General features: G+C 43.3%; 1 long non-coding RNA gene across 2 annotated transcripts; it reads left to right on the top strand.

Moving 5' to 3' along the window:
• Positions 1 to 19818: 19818 nt before the first annotated feature.
• LOC311430293 lies at positions 19819 to 21705 on the top strand. Of its 2 annotated transcripts, none has more exons than XR_014688674.1 (2): positions 19819 to 19919; positions 20441 to 21705. It is a non-coding gene; the product is annotated as an uncharacterized lncRNA (long non-coding RNA). The 2 variants fall into 2 exon arrangements; XR_014688675.1 differs by having other exon boundaries at positions 19832 to 19919; positions 21319 to 21705.
• Positions 21706 to 22506: the final 801 nt, after the last annotated feature.

The following is a 22506-nucleotide window of genomic DNA, read 5'->3' on the forward strand; positions in this document are numbered from 1 at the left end:
TTTTGTTTTGTTTTTTCTGTAAGGAGATGTGAGAGTGTGAGTATAAACAGAGGGCAATGCCTGGGTGCAGGAATAGGTAGGCTGTGATGATCTGGTCTGAACTCCTCCTTGGGCTCAGAAGAGGAGAAATTGGTTGTTTTATCCATGTCTCCACCATAGTAAGAGTCGTGCCTTAGTTCTTCTAGGCCCACTCTTGTGCTCTGTCTCAAGACCTTGCCCCTTTAGTGGAGTGTGTGGAAAATGCAGCAGTGCTTCCTGGTCTTTCATGGGAATCAGATGATTCAGGCACCATCTGGTGTGCCAATGGGCAAGAAGTGAGGAAAATCCACTATATCCTTCTTTTTCCAGCATCAGGTAAGACAAGAAATACTCAATCAATCCCAGCTTTGAAGGAATATCCAGGGAACATGTGGCTATTCTAAAATGACCCAAGTTAAGAGGAAACCAACCATGTAGCCACTCTCCATGCACAATCTCTACCATGCTGTTGACATGCCCTGATCCTAGACATTTCTGCCTGTTCAGTGCAGTTTCAGGTGGCCATCCTTAGTGATTGAAAGAGGGAAGATGATTTTTTTTTTTGTTTTTTTGTTTTTTTTTTTTAGTTTTGTGTTTTTTGTAAGGTTTTTTGTTTGTTATTTGGTTTTGGATGTATGATTGTCATTCGTGGCTGCTGGAAAGGAAGGAAGTTATTACAACTAAGCTACTACAACTCCTCCAGGCTCCCTGAAGATTTGGCTACAGTTTCTGGTTCTGTTGCAGAATCCCAGCGTGACCTAACTCATGTATTTTTCATATGTTTCAGTTTCTCCCAGCTGAAAAAGGAAGATAAACAAGATACCTGTTTTTCTCTCTGATCCATCTCTTTTCATGCATGCCTGTTCTGCTTTCCTACCTATCATTCTGGCAACAGCAAAGTGACATCCCTTGGGTGGATACAACCCCAGGTTCAGGACTCTTTTTCTGGCAGGGATGTTCATCTTGCAGTTCCTTTTGTTACCAGAAAGGAAGGATTCTGTATGGCCATCAGAGATAGGACAGGAAAGTCATGGGGTTAAATTGCAGCAGACAATAAGCCTTGATATGAGGAAAAATTTGGTAAGTGTAAGGAGAAATGAGGAGGGTTGTTCTGATCCTTGCAGAAATGCTGGTTGGTGCTTTGGCAGGGAGCGTAGCCACTGCCCAGAACAGTGCATGGACAGGCTGGGGGGGAAATCCATCCTGATCCCTGCAAGTGAGCCAGTCAATAGCTCTGAGTTTTAACAGGGAGCATCTTGGACATGAAACAGCTATGCATTCACAACATGCACAGAATTCAAGAAATCATTGGGAATAGGGTTGATCCAGTGCCTACATGGTGATGTCCCCCTTGACTCAAGCCATGCTTTTAACCACTATTTGTCCAATCTCTTCCCACATAGATCTCTGATGACTGAGGGTCCTTAGCACAGACCAAGACTCTGGTTCCCCCATCCTTCACTGGTCCTTCCTTGTGGGCTTCTCCTCTGACACAATGTAACCTTGAACTTTGCTCGCTTGTCTCCAGTAGCCATGAAAAGGATCCACAATGCTCTCCATAAAGTGGCTGAAACATGGAATATTTCATAAGCAGAATACTCATTGCCACAAGTCAAATGATGGAAAGGCATTGATGGTGATACTTTGGGCTAAATAGTTTATATTAGTGTATGGCTTTCTTACCTGTTTTCACATATATATCCATAACTCAATCTTGAGAGGGGAAAAGAAGGTGAATTATCCACTTGACCAAGTGAAATATCAATGGGATTCATTTTCCACTCTTTTTGATGTCTATTGGAAATATTAGCTCTGAAATACTTGTCTTTTATTAAAAGCTATTACTGTACAGCTCATTTTAGGAACAAGGACACAAACATAAAGAACTGGAAAATCACTGAGCCCATTTCCTAAATGACATCTTTCTATCCCCAGTGCCTCTTAGCATGGTGCAATGGCTTTGTCCAAGCCCAACTTGTGAGCTGCTGGGTGGGAGTTAGAGTAGCTGATAACTCAGGCCCTAATCAGCACAGCTGTTAAGAAGTGCCTACTTCAAGGTCTGTGAGATGCCTCCAGGAGCTGGTCCCACATGAAGCAACTCTACAAGATAGTAGGTGTGTGAGAGCAGCTGGTTCAAAGGTTCAAAACAGCCAATCCCACAGGCTGCAGCCATGAAATTCGTGCTGGTGTACAACCAAAACATCAAGTTTATGGACAGCTGTTACACTGTTTTTATGGTTTTTCCCCAGGATGATGCATTAGCATCCTGTCTGGACCCTGGTCCAACACTGACATTAAAAGCCTTCAAGCACTGCAGAAGCTAGGAGCTTCATTGCTGTAGAGATAAGTGCTGTTTTTCTCCCAATATTCTTAAAAACCTTGAACAAAGTGGTCCTGCTTGGCTAAAGTCACCCTATATCACTGCAGTCTTCCTTCCTTCCTCATCTCTTTTGATCTAACTTAAAAAGGGTAATTAAAATCCACAGCCAAAGCATGAAATAGCTGGGGCAGGATCACATTCTTCCCATGGGGTGAAAGATGAGCAACTGAGCCTGATGCTGCAGATGGAGGACAGCAATGAGTACGGAGCCCAGTCACATCTTGATGTATTGCAGTTTGATGTCTCCAGGCCATCTGGAGCCGATCTCTTGACATGTTGCAGGATCCCAGGGCCAAAAGGGGAAGGAGAGCTCATCACTGAGAGGGGAGCTCATCAGTGTGATGCAGTTAAAAGGACCCAGGGTTGGTTGAAGTACGAGCAGGCAAATACAGGGTATGGGTATGAATAGCAGATAATCAATCCCACTAAAGTGCTAGGAGTTTGCTCTTGGGTAGGGATGGAAACTGGAGCTCATTTGGTGAACCTGAAAAAAAATAACCCCTATGAACAGAACAATTACAGACTAATTGCATAACAGCCACATGAGCTACCAGGTAAGAGCACGGAGCTGAGTGCTTGCTGGTGATACCACCTTGCCCTTATGCTTTGTAGCCCCTGCAGCTCACTCGTTACCCATCCCAATCACTTGAAAACCCTGTCTTGATTCTCCCAAATACTTCTCTTGAAAGATGCTGAGCACCCAAATATCAGCAACAGTCAATGGGATGACAGCTTTGAATCGGGAAAAAGCAAGCCCAGAGTATGGTTGTTTCTGAGCCACTTGGGGATCTTCCATTTGCCCATTGGTCCTGGTTTAATAAACAAGCAACTCTCTTAAAGCCAGCCTTTGCCCATTTTTTTTTAGACTACCATTATAAGCAGTGGGGGAAAGCAGCACTTTCATCCTACAGTGACCGCCTCAAGGAGAAATTATGAATTGCACCTTATGTACTGGAAAGAGGTCTGAGGGTGATTGATTCAGACACAGGCTGTACTTTGGGGGCAGAAAATGTCTAAGGTTAGGCAAAATGAATTCCAGCTGTAATAACCACACCAGGTCACATCCATTCTCAGCTGCCCTTGACACTGGAGCTGCTGCCCAGCCTCACCAGGCAGGTCGTGGATAATTGTCCAGGACTCTTTTCCACCTTTTTTTCCTGCTTTTTTCCACTCTTCCTGGAAATAGGTAAAGTTGATATCTTAAGCATAACGCATTTGCACACAAACGGAGATCCATGTTATGAACAGCAAATCATGTCTTGGCTTAGCAAGAGTAAATGTACACACACCTTGTTACTGCTGTCCCTGGGGTATCCACAAATCAGCAGCTGCCAGCTATGTAAAAGTGCCTGCACACTGTGGAAAAAATACTGCCTGTGACCCACATGTAGGTAATTCTTGTTCAACAGCATGAAGCAATGTTCAGTAAAGTATAAACCCCGAATTTGATCGCTTTCAAACGATAAAACAATATTCTTCGCCATTATTGAGAATATTAAGAACCGCAGCAGCATATAGACTGCTAATCCTTAACTAAAACTGAAAAACTCATTTTTCTTCAAAATGCATAGAATTGTAAAAGTGGAATTCATAGATGCTATAAATTATAAAAAAATATTTTGTCTTTATATGTATGTTTAATAAAATCCTATTAAAGCCAATTACCCCACAAATATTTTAACATCTCATTAAACAGGTGAACTATTTATACATTTTGCACATAATATAACATTAATTTAACATAACACAATCTGCACACATGCCTTCAGATTTGCTTTCATTTGCATATTCTTGAATTTACACAGTAAGTTTTGCTAATTAATTTTTATCAAGAGCTTTATAAAGCTAAGCTGTATTCTCACTCCTCCAAGGATGGTTTTCACGGTCTTCCCCTCCCAGGGAATGATTTAATAAGGGAGAGGACTTTTCCTGGAGAAGTTAATGGGGATCATAAATTCAAAGCTAAGAGTCTTCCTTATGGTTTGGGTGGCTTAAACAATGCAAAAGATGTTCTCTGGCCTTGAGTTATGCAGAGGATAACGTAGCATTTGTAGCCCTGTAAAGAGCTACCTGTGAAGAACAGTATCTCATCTGATTTCATAATCGCCATGATCAAGTCTGAATTTTTGTTCTTGTCTTTGCTAAAGCATTAACAATGATATTAGTCCATGCAAAAGTCAAAACTCTTCCAAGTTCTTTGAATCCTTTAATTGCATTTGGAAACTCTTAGTGTTTGCAAACTTTCAGAAGTTAATAGACAAAAGAAGTTGCTTGTGTGTTAGTTTGTAGAGGCCAACATTGCAATCCAGTGGCATTCAGCTTCAAATCCATCATAAAATCTAGGAAGAAAACAGAAAGAATTTTAGCCAACAGAAGTTTTCCCATTATTTCCTTCATAACCAGTTATAATGCAGTTATGCAATTGCTTTATGCTTTAGTGCAAGCTTTTAATAGTAATTTCATCCTCAGAACTTTAGCAAAATCAGCTGAAATCCTTGCAAGTCAGAAACGTGTAGCTTTTGGAGAAGTGTTCTCCTGCCTTTATGATTGCAGTTAATTAATATAATGCACTTTCTGCCTTCCAAAATGTTAATTTTATCCACCCCCCTGAATTGCACAACAATTCACCAAAGATTAATCACTGAGTGCAGCATTTCTATTTAAAACCGAATAAACCAGTGACATTATAACTTCCCAAACGCTACTATTAATAGTCAATACGAGTTGATGAATCTTGAGCTGAGCCCCACCATGGGGCTCAATTCATAGATGCTTAAATGCAGGTAACTTGAGTTAAGCCCTGAATGTCAGCACCTCCATCTGAGCTAAACACTCCTTTTGCAGGAAATGGAGTAAAATCAGCAGCTGCCCTACTTTGTAACTGTATAAGGGTGAGATGCGTCATGCCCTGGAAGAGCTGGGATCTCTCCAAAGACTTTAAAGGAAGCATAGACAACAGACTCACAAGTAAACATCTATACTAGAGATATCTACATTCAGTTAAATGAATCCCACCCAGATCCCAAGTATTCAAAGGGTTTGTCTTTGTTTGTCCTCATTTTACCCTCACAGCAGGCATGGGAGTACCTACCACTCTTGCAAGACTGTGCCTGAAGATGATGGGCACTCTGGGAGATCATTTTTGAGCAATTTTTGGCTGATAGATGGGGTGCAGTCAAGAATCCAGAATAAAAGGGAAGCAAAAAATCTGACCTGTCACAGTCCCCGATCAAGACAAAGCTGCATGATGGTCCCTCTGCTGTGCTGAGTGTGGTCATGCTGTGAAACACCACGGTGTTTTCATTAGGACCATGCTCTACAGTTGTCCAGAAGCATAAGCTTGACACCCTGACGCCTGCTCCTCCTTCCCAAACTCCTGCCTCCAAACCCTGCTCATTTCCATGCTGACTGTGGACCCTATGGCATTGCACCCTATGTGATGACCCATGGGGATTTTGTATCAGAGCTTTTTAATGAAGAGCACTCTGTGGAACAGCAGTGATTGACCCATTTTTGGCCACAGTGGAACGATAGAGAGATGATACAAGAATTAAATTTGGACCGGGAAGCGGGAAGTAGAGGTTGTTTCTTTAGATGTCAGTAAGGAGAATGAATCGGTCACAATTACTTAAGGAACCTCGGGGAACAGTTCAAGCATATGTGATGCATGAAGGCAGACCTAATTGGTGTGATTTTTTTTTTTTGGAAGAGGTTTGTAAAAATGTGCCTGTCTCCATGGTAACTGAACATGTTAGAGTGCACTTGGTCCGACTGACCACTGGAGTCCTCAGCATGTGTCTGTCCGTCACTTAAATAAAGGCTAATTGGTGTTTCCGATCTTTTTTTCTGAGGCAGGCATCTGATTCCCTTCTACAAGCATTACATATGAATGACTTCCTCCACCAAAATTTCCAAAAGCTGTGCTTTCCAGAACAGGTCCAGTCCACTGAAAGGACTGCGGTGGGGGAAAACTTATATATTCAAAGCCCCAGTCTCCAAAGACATCTTTATCTCACGCATTTATCGTGCACTAAATCTTCCCCAGATGTGGTATATTTTCTAGAGATCACTGGACCAACACATACAGGGGATGGGACAAGCAAAGTAATCATGACCTCACATTGAATCTGAGTGCTACCTGTATGTTTTTCATTAGTTAATTGAATTATATCCCCGCATGGATCATGACCATGACTGCATTAGTCTTCATCAATCACCAGGTCAAAACACACTCAGGCAGTACCTTATGAATGAAGAAATGGATCAATAAAGAAAGAAAAAGGCTAAAAAAGAAAAAAAAAAAAAAAAAAAGCCTATTTGTTTTTGCAGATCCTGTCTCTCAGTCACTTGGAGCAGCAAATATGGGAAAGTGTGGTGATTTAAAATAATAATAAAAAAAAAATAATAAAAAATCTATTCAAGCTTCTAAAAACAAAACTCTTGAAACTTTTTGTTCTGAAGGAGCAACAGAGGTGCACTGCAGTGTTATTCATAGTTCTTCATATAGAACATCATGGATTGGAGTAGTTAATTATTTGTCAAGATCTGCCCATAGATAAAATCATACAGATTTAGAGGACAATGCTTTGTGTATTGCCAACAATATATTAGTTCCTCTTTCAATTGATAAAATAATTAAGGGCTTGGTTGAAAAGGACATATTTCTTTCTGTGGCCAGTGGTGCCTGAAAGCATGAAATTTCAAAATGTTTCCAATAGTTGTTCATTGAAAGGGGAATAATCCATTTTCTGCCTAATTATTTTCAAGAGAGCAATAAAAACTGAATTAGGAATATTAAAAAATGTAAAGAGTGCACTACATTCAAATTGTTTGAACTTTGGCAATGTACCATCATTTGCAGATGATAATGAAAATGTTAACCTTGGGAGAAACCATTTTTGTCCACAAATTAATGACAAATAAGACGAATATTAGCTTCTGACTAATTGCTAAATTCATATACTGCCTCGTACTGCGAAGTATGCTACATATAAGCAGTCATTTGGTCCTGCAGGTTATATAACTGTGTTTTAAATCGCTTTTCCTCATCTGGCAAAGGGTTTCAAGATGACAGAAGATACTTAATAGCTCTTGCTACAGAATATATGAAAACATCAAGGAATGTCATCGTTAAGTGGATGGCTGTATAACCTGAGCGGGTCTTGAGATGTTTTCCAGTTATTAGAAATTAACTATTACAGCAGAACAGAAGAAGATTGCCCATTTATAATTTTCAAACTCCTGTAAGGTGATGAAGATGGAGACGTTACAGAGCCACTTTCAGGAACGGAAAGCTAACTGCTCTATTTCCTTTCACAAAATGTTAAAACTGTTTTATTTTATTTATTTATTTATTTTAATGGCGCAGTCATAAAGTAAAGCAATCTGATCTTGTATGAGAAGTAATTTATGATATAATGAGTTCACTGATGAGTAAAGTTAAAACCAAGAAATGGTAAATCCTTTGGTCACACTAGTAACTCCTATCAGAAATTAGACCATGAAGAAGTAGAAAATACCAAAAATGATTTCATTTCTCTAAAGCCTGACTTCCCAATTTGATTTCAGCAAGTAAAATCACATTAATCAGGAACCTATCTTTAAATCACCTTCCTCTGGAGCTATTTCCAAATCTCAGTACCCTCAATTTCTTAAATATACATGGAAATTCTCATATCCAAATATATCCTAAATACAGAAGTAAAAATCACATTTTCTGTGCATACAAAGTCCTGCTGGGGGCTGAGCTGGGTGTACCTGTGACACAAGTGTCCCTTGGCCAAGGGACCCAAGGACTCAGCCTGAGCTCAGTGCTGGGAACACCCAAAAAACAGCAGCCCCGTGTGTGCCCGATGGGCACTGGGCAGCTCTGCCATGGGCACTGGAGACCAGGAAGGGGGCAGGTGGAGGCAGAGGGGATGGAGATAGCTCTGGGGGGCCAAAGGGTGAGGAGGAAAAAGCCCCACTGTGAACATCATATTCCTTCCAGGGAAGTGTTTGTTGCTTTTGATTAGAGTGTTAAGACTCTAGCTAGGCTAACAATAAGCCCATGGTTCCAGATGTGTCCCTTTTGGCCATAACAAGATCTTGAGTGTAACACACTGAGTGTAACACACTGAGTGTAACATACATTCTCTTCTGGACCACTCTGTCTTATTTTTTCCAAGGTTTTCTGTCTACTCAAGAGACAGCATTAATCAGTGTGATGTCAGTGCCACATTTCTGGGCACTGGAATCGATATTTTGGCTGTTTTTATTTATGAACATAGATTTACAGCTCTCTGGATAAATTCATGGGTGCAATGGGTTCTACACACCTGTCTTCCAGCTTGAATTTCACTTTTGCTGTGGTGTAGTGTATACTGTGTATGCAACCCATCTCAATATATGGAGCAAGTGGACTAAACTACATGGTGGTCAACAACCAGGTGTCCCATGCATGCCAACACGAGGACTGATGATTTGAATGAATTGTGTGCTAGGGGTTAGCACAGCCTAGGGCAGCCTGGCAGACCCCATCATGAGCTGTGCCAAACCATGGGGATCTCCTGCAGGTGTTTTTTTGTAGGGACTACATGGGAGCTGAAGCCCAGCAGCCTGGCAATGGGAATGCAAGGTGACAATTCAAGCTTGGATAAGATCAGCCTTGTTGGCAGCCCTGGCAGGGTGGACAACTTGCTTTCATTTCACTAGTCCTGCTCAGAAGTCACGTCAACCCAGAACATTTCCGTAGCCTGAATCATGAGTAACAGCCCTGTGCAGGAGAGACCAAAATCAAACCTAAGGAGGAGACCTACCTGGCCATGGAAATAAACTTCTCTTGCCTAATGGGTTAAATCAATGGACTAGAAATCCAGATTACAGCAAAAGAATAACAAAAACTATTGGAACTGATCCGTGGTGAATGATCAGCACAGGTACAGTAAGAGATGCCTCCAGCTGCTGATCTTGGGATCTTAGGATGTGAACTCAGCACCAAAAGGGAACCCAGAAGGGTTTTAGTCCCTTATCAGAGACTACGGGGATGTATTTCATAGCTGTTTATTTAGCAACAGAAGACTACCAAAGCTGCACCATGAGTTGTTCTACCACCAGATATTAGAGTAGCTACTCCAGAGGGCTCCCTCTGCCTCCCTTATACTTAGGGGTGGATTCTCTGGTGTCAGATAAGTGCAATTGTGAATGACATGTCTTGTGTGGCTGGAGCATCAGTCACTGTGTCCTTCATACGGACTGTATTCGAGGATCTCACAAGGGTCACACTTGTATTGCTGTATCAGAATCTCTCCTGACCATGCAGCAATGTGTTTCCACAAAACCATTCAAAATATAATGTGGCAGTACCTGAATGTTTGGGGTGAGGGCATTAGCATCTCCAAACCGAGACAAAGGTGAGTATATTGATTGTTTCAGCTAATGAACAAAAGAGGTGTCAGTCTGTAGGAAAGTTTGAATTTGAATATCCCCAGGGGTGGATATGGACTCCGGTGCTAGACTCTTTTCTGTCAAGGCACCTCTGAGAAGTAGGAATTGTGTAGAAAGGCAACAAAATGTCTGTCCTCCTCCTAGACAAACCATTAAACCATTCAGAGAAAAAAAAAAAAAAAAAAAAAAAAAAAAAGTCTTTCCACTTAATTCCTTTTTTTTTTTTTTTTTAAGCTGTATTGTTTAGTTCAGGTTTCATAAATAAATACATGTTTTTATCTATCTTATTCTGAAAGCTAGGGTAATTTTAAGATAGGATGTCAAAGCTATCTCCTTATAGGCACTGTGATCCTAACATAGGGTACAAACTCTGGACCCAAAACCTTTACACAGACTATAAAATCCTTCAAAGGATAATAGGATATGCATTCACTTTCTCTGCATGAATGAGCCAGTACCGCAGAGGTCAGAAGAAGGAGAAATGTCTTCTAATAACCAGCAATAAGCAGAAAATCTCTCTGTCGCATTGCAAGGTAGACAGGAGCACGCTTAAAATGTTAGGGTGCTGCGAAAAGGCTTGACAGGGAGGTGTCAAAGCACTTTTCCTCTTCAAGCAGAAAAGGGCAGCAGAAATGGTGCTGTGGCCAGGACTGGACGACGAATTCAGAGGCACAGCAAGAGAGCAGCTGACTCATAAAGTTAATTGATAGCCGGTCGCTTTGCCACTTACATTTTTCAGCCAGACCCCCTCACGGAAAGAAAGAAGGATTCTTCCTCTCATAGACGTTAAATGATTGTGAGATTAGTGGCCTAGGAATTATGAAGTCCTCCCTTTGACTCCCTCTAGCTCGAAGCATTAATCAGGTAATTGTCTGGGATGTGAGACAATTCCACTTGCTTCTTCCTCCCAGGCCTCAGTGCTAAATCTTGCCTCTGCACTGGGCTGACTTCACCCTGGCTGTTTTAACCACTGTAGGGTTTTCTGCCTCCTTTATTTTGTATATTTGCATGGAAATAGAAGAAGGAACGGAGAGTAAAGGGTGGTTTTAAGAAAACAAGACCAGATGAGATGCTTTTGTCCACTGCCATTATCAGAGCATTATCATAATCTCTGAAATGAAGGAATCCAGCTCCAGGTACATTTTCTTTCTTGTCCCATTTCCTCCTTTTTGTCCCATGCTCCAGACATTCTGCTTCTGATGATTTGACCCCTTTTTCCCTTAATTTTCAGCCTAATTTTATTGACAGGCTCTCTGAATTCTCTCATTTTTGTTCACTACCTCTGCTGTCCTCCCATCCCTGCCAGCCAGCTGAGGGAATTTTACCACCTTCCCTAGTTTTCATGCAGTCCCATGAAATTTTTTTCTGAGCGTTAATTTGTTTCAGGAAATGAAACGAGGTGAGTTTCTTCTCCTAAAATCAGCTTTGCTGCTCCTTTTTCACCTGATCATCCCTTTGTTGGGCTTGTTTTGAGATAAGCCAATTTACAGAACATGGTTGCACATTGCATTTGCCTCCCTACCTGCATGAGCTGAGATTGTACTGACCTGCAAAGAAACACAATTTTACATCAGTTATAGAGAAGGGAGCAGTTGTCAGAGTTTATATGGGAGTGGAAAGCAGGCAGAAAAGGTTGGATATTATTCCCAAGATCCATGCATACGACAGGATCCCTCATTTCCGATAGCAGAATGAAGCGTCACCAGCACAACTTTCGCACGTAGAAGTCCCTTTTCTGCATTTTTAATCAGCATTGAAAAACAACTGGCAATCATGACATGTAACACAGCCTAAGAGTTAACAACCCCTCGAGATGAGTGAAGACAGCTGTGCCTCAGCGATGAGCATTCATGCCCTCTGCAGATGCTGCTCTCTCTGTTTTCATTTGCTTCATGATTGTGGGGGCTCTGAAATTTCTCTGACTGGAGGTGGGCATCTCTCTTCGAGCCAGTCACCCTCAGCTGCCTTCACAGATAGAGGAATGAAAAAGGCTTCTTTAGAGCACGACACACCTCCTCCCTGCATGCAATTAAAACAGAGTGCCTGAGTTATGACCCCAAAGTGCCTGCCATTGACTATACACAGGTGAGATGCAGGCATGGACCCTGGATCTGGTTAAAGGGATGCTGCATGAGTCCTGCTCCTATTTTCCTCTTTGAATGAGATCTAATCAAACGCAAAGTAGCGACATCCACCAAAAAGCATCGACTCCTAGAGGCCCAGCAAACAGGACTTGCTGCAGCCCTTGTGCTTCACAGCTGCTTTTCTGCATAGCCGTGTTTTACCCACAGATCATAGAAATATTTTATATGCACATGACATTTCTCACGTCTTTCAGCCTTGCATGCCCAGTGCAGTGTGGGGAGCAATTTTTCTCATCATTGCCACGAAGATTTCAGCTCTGACAGTGGAATACACCTTGCTGGATGCAATCTAAGAAGCAGGAAGAATTTTGAGTGACTTTTTATCTGCTGAGCAGAGTTTGCAGCTCTGTAATGCCACATAAAAAAAAAAAAAAAAAAAAAAGTTCATCGCTGATTTGTAAACAGAGTGCATTGGGGTAGGAGGAGCTATAGGATTTTCCATTGAAAGCTCTTGACAGCAACTTCTGAATGCAGCTGGCAGACAAAGGCAAAATGAGATCCAGCAATCGGAAGGAGAAGGTGGAAGAATTTAAAATGAAAAATGTTTTTAGTGGGATGGATCACCAGCAAAATGAATCATCTTGGACAGGGAAGCTTCTGCCCTTGGGATCTTTGTAGGTTGAAGGATCTAAAAACCTTGCTCTGCCCTTTTGTATGAGCTCCTGGGCCAGGAGTGAGTGGGCAGATGTCTCTGGAGGTCAGACAAGGTCAGAATGGTCCTTCTGGTCTTAACACCTAGCCCTGCAGGGGATCCGTCTTTATAAACAGGGAAAACAACATCGAGGAGCAGTAAGGGGCTTATTGAGAACTAATTCATCCTGCAGTGCTGGCCACTGTCACTTTCTAGGGAATAGCTTCTCCTCCCACCTCTTGCTTGGTGTTTGGTGATCATAAACTCTCAGTGGGCACAGAGCTGGCTCTCCTGCAGGCATTCAGCTACTGTAATGTCAGCAGGGGCCATGCAAGGAAAAATCCCCACTCGCCTGCCAGAGACAGAGCTGACCACGAGCTCTCTGCTCTGCTGCAAAATTAAATCAGGGGTAGAGCACAGGTCCTTCATCTCCATCCTCATGCATCTGTCACATCGCATGGAGTGTGCTTCACTGAACGATTTCATACACCAGCTACAGGTCCTGGCACTCTGATATAACCTGCTGCTCCACTGGGAGGTTCCAGGTTGGGATCCTTGGAAAGGACAATGTTTTTTTCCAACTCCCTGATCCACCCGAGTGACCTCTGGGCCAGAGTCAGCGTGTGATATGAGCACATCGCATCTCATAAAGAAGCCTTCCAGAAAATATGCAGAATGTTCCAGAGGGGGAAAAAAAAATCAATCCAGCTGACACAGCCCTGGGAATCTGTGACTGTTATCATTACTTTCCTGGTAAGAAGTCAAGACCATGCGGGGATCTATCACTGCCAGGAGGCACTTGAACATCTGTTGCAACTGCAGCATCATCAAAATGAGTAGGAAAAGATTAATCATGCTCTGGACTTTACTGGCTAATGCATCTTCCCTGCTCGCCTGCAGTCAGTGACAGGGGTGTCCTGAACTATGGTTTGCAGCAGGCTCAGCAGGGACATCCAGACAGCTGGGAGCCACTGACCCTAAATGACTTCATCTAAAAGTTGCTCTGGTTAGATTGTTTTTAAATACTGCTAAATTCTCCTCTTTTTTTTTTTTTTTTTTTTTTTTTTTTCCCTCTCAGTCTCAACTTCAAGAGGGAGGACTGAGCCTGGGAAGAGATGCAAACAAAGTCTGGAGCTGGAACCGAGGTTGGCTCCATCTGCACAAAAGCGAGCAGCACAGCCTGTAGAGCTCCTGTGGCTCTCCAGAACAGAAACTGGGGGTGCAGGTGTGGTTCTGACACATATAAAAACCCTGTTTGGATAAAAGGTGAGGATAGAAAGCAGTTGCAGCAACCGTAAACTCTCCCACTGTTGGATCAAGCAAGGAGTGTTTGTTCAGGAGAACACATTTCTAGCATGATTTCTCCATGCTTTCGGGGGCTATCACGTAGCAGGGGGAGGCTGGCTGTGCACTCGGGGATGCAAAGGGCTTCTGCTCACAGCAAGCTCAGCTGCCACGCGTCTGCCTCCTCTGGCTGTTGCTCCTGCATTAGTGAAGGAAAGTGGAGGGGATGAACGAGGTCTGCCTGGGTTTCTTCTGCATGCAGGGTGTAGGTAGACACCATCAGGAAGATACCCAGGGCACTGGCTGTATGGATGAGAGCTTTACAGAGCTGTTTTCATACTAGGATTTATTGCTTATAGCTACATTTTGTTTGTGGTTAACAGGAATCTCCCGATCTCCTTTTCTGAGTTGGTGCATTACAGGATTTTAATGTCATCTTGAAGGTACTTGAGAGTCTTCTGTGCCTCAAAAGACATGAAATGGACAATTTCTTCATGGGCCTTCCTATGGAGTGGTTGCTGGCTACTGATGGTGATGGCTCCACAATGCAGGAGGCAGATCCAGTCCCATTCAGATAATTCTTATACTGGATCAAAGCAGTTTTGTTTCAATAATCAGGAGCTTCCTGGAAGGCCAAAGTCGCCTCCATGGCTCCACCTCACACATGTAAGACGCTCTCAGTTCTTGGCATCCCTTAAAGCCTTCTCCTCTTTGAATTCTCTGAAGGGGATGCAATTGCAAAGGATCCATCCCAACCCCATGTTAGGAACAACCAATCTGCCTGTGCAGATGGGTTTTTTACTCAGTTTTGACAAGAACAGCTCTCCATCTACAAGACAGGCTGTTTAGGAAATAAAACCTGTATAACTGCACTGATCTGAGAGTGGTGGAAGAAGGAAATGAAATGGAACAGAAACCTCTCTGTCTGGCTGTCCATGAAGACAAAGCTACAGACAGCACAGAGCAGATTCAGCCAGCCCCTACTTAGTCCTGTTGGTGTTTCCTACTGATGGATCAAAGCCTTCAGAAGTGAATAAGCATCCAGACTAGTGAAAAATATTATAAGGCCTTCAACAGAAGTTAGGTCAATGAAGTCTGACCTCAAGGAGAAGAGATCTAGAGCAAGATCTAAGCAGTTTTATTCCAGATCCATATACCATGCCTATATGCCATGCCTATACACCATGTCACCCCACCTTTTGGCCTTGTATTCAAACAGAATTAAATCATTTGAGGGATTCAGGTAGCTCTGACTTCCGTGTAACCCAGTGACAGGTCCATTACCAAATATGACCACACAAGGTTTGTCTGAAAGCTGTTAATATACATATTTTTTCTACTGCAGCTGGACCAGTGGAAGAGTTTTCTATTCAGATATAGAAAATATTATTTGGAGTCAAAGTCAGATATTTTGGTTTGTTTCTAATTATTATTTATTTATTTGCAAAAGACCCTGAAAAGAAAGTAATGATGTGTTTTGCTTTTCCTTGTGGGAAACATAGTTCCTATAGCTCATTGTTCCCAACCTTTTTCCTATCATCCAGGATCCCTGCCTGCACCCCAGCTCTGATGAGGAACCAGAGCAAAGAGATTGCCCAGCTGCTTGGCCATCCCGCAGCTGGAGAAGGGGGTGAGGGAGTATGATCATCCAGCAAAATGCCCTGGGCTCTGGTGAGGAGCAATTTCCCAAACCGAAGTTCTTTAGGGCACAGGGAGAGGGATTTCAAAGCCATCTTTGTTGTGAAATGATGGAGTAGCGAGGAGAGGAAGGTGGTTCACTGCCACTAGGCATCCTGAGCTGGCTGGTGGCAGAGCTTTTGACCATGGTGTGGTGCTCAAGAGGAGTCTGGGTGCCCTCCGCAAGGGCTGAAAAACATGATGTGATCTTGCCAGAAGACTCAGCACTGTGCTGCAGCATGAACTGCTCCTTCCCCTTCTCCTTTCAACAGTTTTTCTACCGAACCCACCATTAAATACCTCCCTGCTCCCTCGAACATCCTCTTCCCTTCCTTCACAGAGGCAGAGAGAACTGCAATTAGCATCTGTGCCCACTCTCCAGAGCAGGTTAGAGGGAGAGAGAGCGGCGTTTCAGGCCATTAGCCCTGGCGCTGTGCCACGAAACCCTTCCACGGCGTGTCTGCCACTGTGATGGATGGTGGCAGGTTTCAGAGCTTGCCTCGTTCCCAGCCGGTGACTTACGGTAACTTTCTCTGGGGGGATGAGGATACAGGAGGAGTAAATGGTGCATGAAGCATCAGTGGGGGAAGGAGATGGCTCCAGGAGGAAAATTCACCATCATGCAGATGTGCAGCATCTCTCCCCGACCACCCATGGACACCAGCTACATGCGTCCATGGAGCTAGGGGGTGATAATGAGGGATGGGAGCCAGGGGAAAGACTGTTTGCTATGGGGTGGAGGTACAGACAGTTACTAAAGGTTCAGGACATGTGGGTGGAGTGGAGGAAAGACACCAGGGTGAGGTAGGGCTCTGGAAGTGCTTGCAGCCAGCTGTGTGGTGGGGATAGCACAAGGCAAGGAGAAAAGTGATGTTGAGGGAGAGCCAAAATGATGACCCCGATGAGGGTCAGACCTCTGCCTCACATGAGGGTGAGACAGGCAGGTGAATAACCCCGACTGGTAAGATCTGATTGTTACAAGATGCCAATTGCTTGCTAATAGAGAATCCCAAATAAATGCATCTGCCTTTGCAGTGCTGAAGGTATCTGTCCCAGGGAGTGGTGGTCGTGGTGCAGAAAGGTCATATCCAGATTGGCTGGGGAAGCCTTTTCCATTTCTTCACCCAGCTCAAAACTTGGTTGTGGCACTCTGTTGCCCTAAAACATAATTATTATTTCTACTGTGTTTTGGGGGAGACAAATCCGGGGAAATGTTGGCTCTAAATGTTCTCCCAAGCAAATAATTACTATGGAGGCCCTTGGGTTTAAGCACAGGGACCTATTTAAATGAAGAAACTGTAAGTAATCTAATCCATATGTACTGGGGACAGTTTGGTGGACCAGAACCTGGAAATGGTCTTAATGAAGCAATCTGAAATTTCCTGATGCCAAGCTTACCTGCTTAAAACTGGCAAGGAAAATCCTGTGCTTCGATTGCTTCTTGAACAGAGAGTGACAGCCCCGGTGGTGAGATGCACTCACATCGGTGCGTGAATCATTTTTCCTTCTCCTTCCTATGAGGCACCCTATAACAAGCAACTACAGCGCAACAACAGCCTCAAACGCCCCCATTGCAGTGATCCTGATTGTTATTAATGATAATAACAGCACTTACAAGTCCTAATCAGGACTAGGATGAGATGTTGTACGCAGGGTGGCTCCTGACCCGAACACCATACAAATGGTTCATACACCTCATACACCTCCCTGTTCTATTGTGAGATCATAAGGGAAGTTTAATTAATCTGACATCAGGAAGAAAGCTGGTTCTTGTTACTTTCCCAAATTATTCCTTTTTCCAAACAAAGTGTGAGATTTGGCCTTAATTTCCTCTATGCCATGCAATTCTCTGGAGACCAAAGAGCTGTTACTCCCTTGAAATACTAGTAATGCTACTCTGACACCAGAAATTTTGTTTTTTGTCAACTTCTATAAATTGCTACCCAGTATTTCAGCACCCACATGGTTTATGTAATTCTATCAATTTTATTCCAGTGTAAGCCCCGTGAGTTAAAACAACAATTGCTCGTGATGTGCCATAAATTTGAAAGCACATGAAACATTTGTGCCCAATTTGAGAGTGCGATAAAAAATCAGAACGGTTTGCTGCATTGGAAACTCTAATGGCAGCTTCGCAGACTGCACTCAGACAGTGAAGAAAACTGTAAATGGAGAAATCACATATGCATTATAATTCTGCATATACATGGGGAGACATGCTTAAGAGATAAAGAGGATGCTTTGCAAAATTGTCAGAGGCTATGCAGTGTTGTCAAATTGTGCAATTTGGCAGACTGAGTCCTCTTGACTGCTGAAAATATTGTACAATTCAGCCTTTCCAGGCATCTGATGTCGCAGGGAATGAGCTCCATAGGCTGCCTGTGGTGAATAAAGACAAGTTAATGGCCGTGAACCCAGTGGCCCCCTGCTGACAGATGACATGGGAGCCTAATGAAGCTGTGTGAAAGATGCTCCCAGGTGACCAGAAAAATGAAAGCCTCTGGATCCGCTGCTAGAAAATGGGTGAGTGCTCTGAACAAAGAGTCCTTCCCAATGGGTTTGGTAGTATACTTATACCCAAAAGACCCAGCTTGTAGCATCCTAGAAACTATTGTTGGCCCAGCTCATGAAAACCACGTGTCATTCCATCACCTGAGCTGTGATTTCACCTCCCTCCCACCCAGCCTTGTCTCCCTCTGCCAGATTGGAGGACTCAAAGCCCACGAGCCCTGCTTCTGCGAGCTGATGTTCCCAAGAGCTAATGAACACGTTTCAGGCAATCAGTCATCACCAGCCTGTTTGCTTCCACTTGTGCTACAGCTGAGTCCGGGGTCCTTGGGGAAAATGCCTCGCTTGATTGCCACAGAGAGCATGGGTGTTATGTGACCTGGCTAATACTGTGGGCCAAGCCCAAAAGTGCAAAATCATTCTGCAGGCAAACTTACTAGGCAATTTCCCAACAAACACTGAAAAATTTCTGTCTTGGTCCAGATTGCTTCCTCCCCTTTTCCCATCTGGGAAATAACCAGCTTTATTTTTTATTTTTTTTCCTGATTGTGAGGGGAAAACAGTCTTTACTTTTTGAGGCTGAACCAAGAAGCCAAACATACCCTCTTCAGTATTACTGCTTCTCCTTCGTCCCCATGGGGTTTTCCTCAGCTGTCTCCTATTTCTGGCAAATTTTCTGGACTGTGAGCACTGAGCTAGGACCGCTCCCTTAGTACATGCAGGGCTTCCAGTATATGAAATGATGCAGTACAAAAAAACAAGAGCCCTGCTGCAGTGCACATTCCCTGGACAGAGAGCGGAGCTGTCTACAAAGAAAAGGGGAGGACCTGGAAAAGTTTGAAGAACTTTTTACCATGAAATTTTGTGCTCTATAGCATCCCAGGTCCCATATATTTTAGTTTCCAAAAGGCGCTGTTTTCACCCATTTCTCAGCGTATATAGGGCTGAGTATTATGAGCTATATCTACCTTATTTTTGTTATTCTAAAGGCAGAGAAAGAGGGGAGGAAGAATGCTTGGAATTCAATGCCTAAAACATTTTTAACCCCCTGGATTATCTGACTGGCCTCCAGGTGTGACTGCAAAGAGTCACAGGTGTCTGCTTCACCTGTACCTGGTGCCACATTTACCAGCCCTTTGTGGGGCTGATGGCATTGAGAATGTCACTGTTGCTTTGGGGAATGCAGCTGAAAGCTCAGCCTTGCTGATGAACTGGATATCGTCGTTTCTTGTGTTAGGCATGAGGTGATCAGGGCTTCTGAGAAATCTGAGACCTCCTTGTTCATTGACAAGGGATTTGAAAAAAGTGATAATTCTACAATAACATGGGAGAAAAGCAGATAGCTTCAGGATTGCCACAGTGCACCAAGACCTTATCCAGCATTTGGCATGTGCTAAATGATTCTCTGTTCTCAGGCTGTATCACAAGAGGGAGGGCATGCTGCATTTCACTTTATAACGGGATAAGGAGGCCAGAGAGCCAAGGAGATGGGGCCTCAGCTGGGAGAAAGAACAAGGAAACAGGAGAGGAAGTCTGAAGCAGAGAAGGAAGTTTGAAGACAGTGCATGAATCAGTGCAAAACACACAGGCATACAGCTGACTTCTTTGGGAGAAGACTACCAACATGGGAAAACTCCTGCCCGTGATCTCAGGCCACTTAGGGTGCTCATTGTAATTAGCTGCAGATGGAGGCTGCAAAATGAGGTGTGAAGGTTCCTCCAACCCCCCAAAAAAGATAAAAACAGCAGAGGCAATAGGATGTGCAGAAGAAGAAGGACTTTTCTCTTTCCCCCTTGCTGACCATATATCTCAAACTGTTTTGGTACAGATACTTCTTCGGAACAAGGAGCAGGCAAGTCATCTACCCTAGCTGACTGCAAGATGTTGGGTCAGGCTGGGACCAGGCTGCCGAGGGAACATCCCTTCCCCAGACCCCTTGAGGGGTATTACAAGTCATCTTCCAGCACCTCCTCTAAGGGGGCCAGGAAAAAGTGAATGGATCAGTTTAGAAGACAGGGAAGAGGAGAAAAAAGAAATCTGTCAGCATGTTGTGGGCTTTGAAAGTTTCAGCACAGGAAGAAGTAAGCCCTGGAGCAATACCTTAGCATAAGCTATTCCCATTTTTCTGTTCTTCTCCCTTTTTCTAATTTTCTTTCTTTTGATCTTGATTTGCTTCTTCTGAGACTTGCATAATCTCACCCTTGGGCAAGTGAAACAGATGCAAACCTTCTCTTTCCTTCCTCAAGACAAAACCTCCAGGCATTTTCCTGAATTTTGGTGCCTGGGAATTAGATTGTCCTCCATCATCAGGTCACCTCTGATCTTTCTTTTTTTCTTTTTTCTTTTTCCTTTTTTTATTTTTTTTTTTCCTAGGGTTGACTGAGGAATTTTCATCTGGTAAAGCTGCATCAATACCAGTGGCCATGGCAGGCACCATGTGTCCATCCAGTAATTATTGTGGCCCTAAATACCTGCTGCATTATAGGGTAGGCATTCTTGCTAGTCCAGAGGCCATGTGTAGTGCTCTTTCTTTATGATGTTGGCTGGCACATCTGGGCTCCAAGATGAAGTCAATATAGGTACAGTGTGCGAGGTTTAAGGTCCTGTTTCAGCTCCTTTTTCATACACCTGAAAGATCTGCTGATGTTTTGGAGCAATATAATCCATCAAGGTTACTTGGGCTTGAAACGAACTGAGTCTGAGGTGTTTCCATGCATTGCTGAGCTCATGGCAGCAGGGAAAGGAGCAGAGCTGAGGTATTTTGGTTCTGCAAGGCTCATACTGCAGACAACCCACAGTGATTTCCATAAGAGATTTCTGGAGTGATCTCCAGGAAATACTAGTACAGATGGATAAATGCAGTCAGCAGGACTTCTTTGCTGGGATCATGCTGTGGCTGGAAGAGGAAATATTGTCCCATTAACACTTATTGAAGCTCCAATTTTAGAAGGCGTTTTGGCATTTTTCACCTCCTCTCGTGTCTCGTATAAAGGGCACAATGAGACTTGTTTCTCATAGACAGGAAGTTGAACAAAGATAATTGTGCTGGCCTCTCCTTGCAGCACCATAAGGGTTAATGCTGGGCTCAAGCCAACCCACAGACCCCAATAACCCACTCAGCAGGTCTATGGGTAACTCCAGATCTTCCTCGTCTTCAATCTTTCTCCTGCTGACAGCATCTCTCCAGATTTGTGCGTTCTCTGTGTGATAGAAGACAGTGGTTTCCTCTCCTTTGATGCCACTATTTTTAGGTACAGTTTGTCCCCACTCTTCTGATATGAAGATGAATTGGGATTCCTACCCCATCACCAGGAAATACCTGCTGTTCTGAGAAGAGCCCAGAAGTCGAATTGGAGAGAAAACTCAGGAAAAAAAGTTCATCCTTCAAAAACTGCTGCCAGCCTCATGCAAGCTTGAATTCTGTGATTACGCAGAATATTTTGGAAGTTTAATTTATCCCACAGGCTGAGCATTTGTCATTCTTTCTGTGAGTTATGTCGTATTCCTAACCAACTATTTGTTAGTCACACGCTTTCCAACACTTCTGCAAACACGCTTTTTAGGCTCTGAATGGCTTGGAAAAGTGATGACTGCCTGTTCTGCATTTTTTAATTATGATTGTTGTTTCTGCCTCCCAACTGGACAGACTTTTTTTTTTCTTTTTTCTTTTTTTTTTTTTTTTTCTCTCTTCTGTTTATGAATACTGAAAGACACTGGCCAGGTGGCCAAAGCTGTGGATCCTTTTCTGTTGCAGTTTATTCTTCTTGAAGATATTTAGCCATGGAGATACTGGCAATATACAAACATACGAGTGAATACACACCCTCTCTCAAGGGCATTCACTAAACAAGAAAAAAGAAAAAGAGTATTTTGAATAACAGGAATAATGTCTTTGGTGTGAGAATGCCCATTCAGTTGCAACAGTGATAATTCAGAAAACAAGATTTTGAAGTCAAAATCTAGAATAAACTGGCCATGTAAGGTGTCTCACTATCAGACCATGATTTGAAAGCAAGCATAAATGTATTTTCTTTGCCACTTCTATCTAGACTTAGATGGCACATGCTGTAAGGACAAACCCTGGTGGTGAATCAAGTATGCACAGAGTCCTGAAAAGCTGCAGTCCAGACCTCAAGTTCTACCTCCTAACACCACATCACAAAAACATCCCCGTATCTTGTGTAATATGCTCTAGGTGACCCTGCTTGAACAGGGGGGCTAGACTAGATGATCTCTCAAGGTCCCTTCCAACCTCAACAATTCTGTGATTTTGTGATCTACTTTTCTTCTTTTGGAGTGAAAGTCTGCAGCAGTGCCCTTGGAGAAAACCTTCAGCAGTGGTATCATGAATGGTATCAGCCCTCTCTCCTGGAATATTTGCTTCCTTCTGCCAGATATTTTGGCCAGGTGATGGCATCTTTTACTTAGGCTGGCCCAAG

This window comes from Aythya ferina (genome assembly GCF_964211825.1).
Source record: "Aythya ferina genome assembly, chromosome: 1".
Lineage (NCBI taxonomy): Eukaryota > Metazoa > Chordata > Aves > Anseriformes > Anatidae > Aythya > Aythya ferina.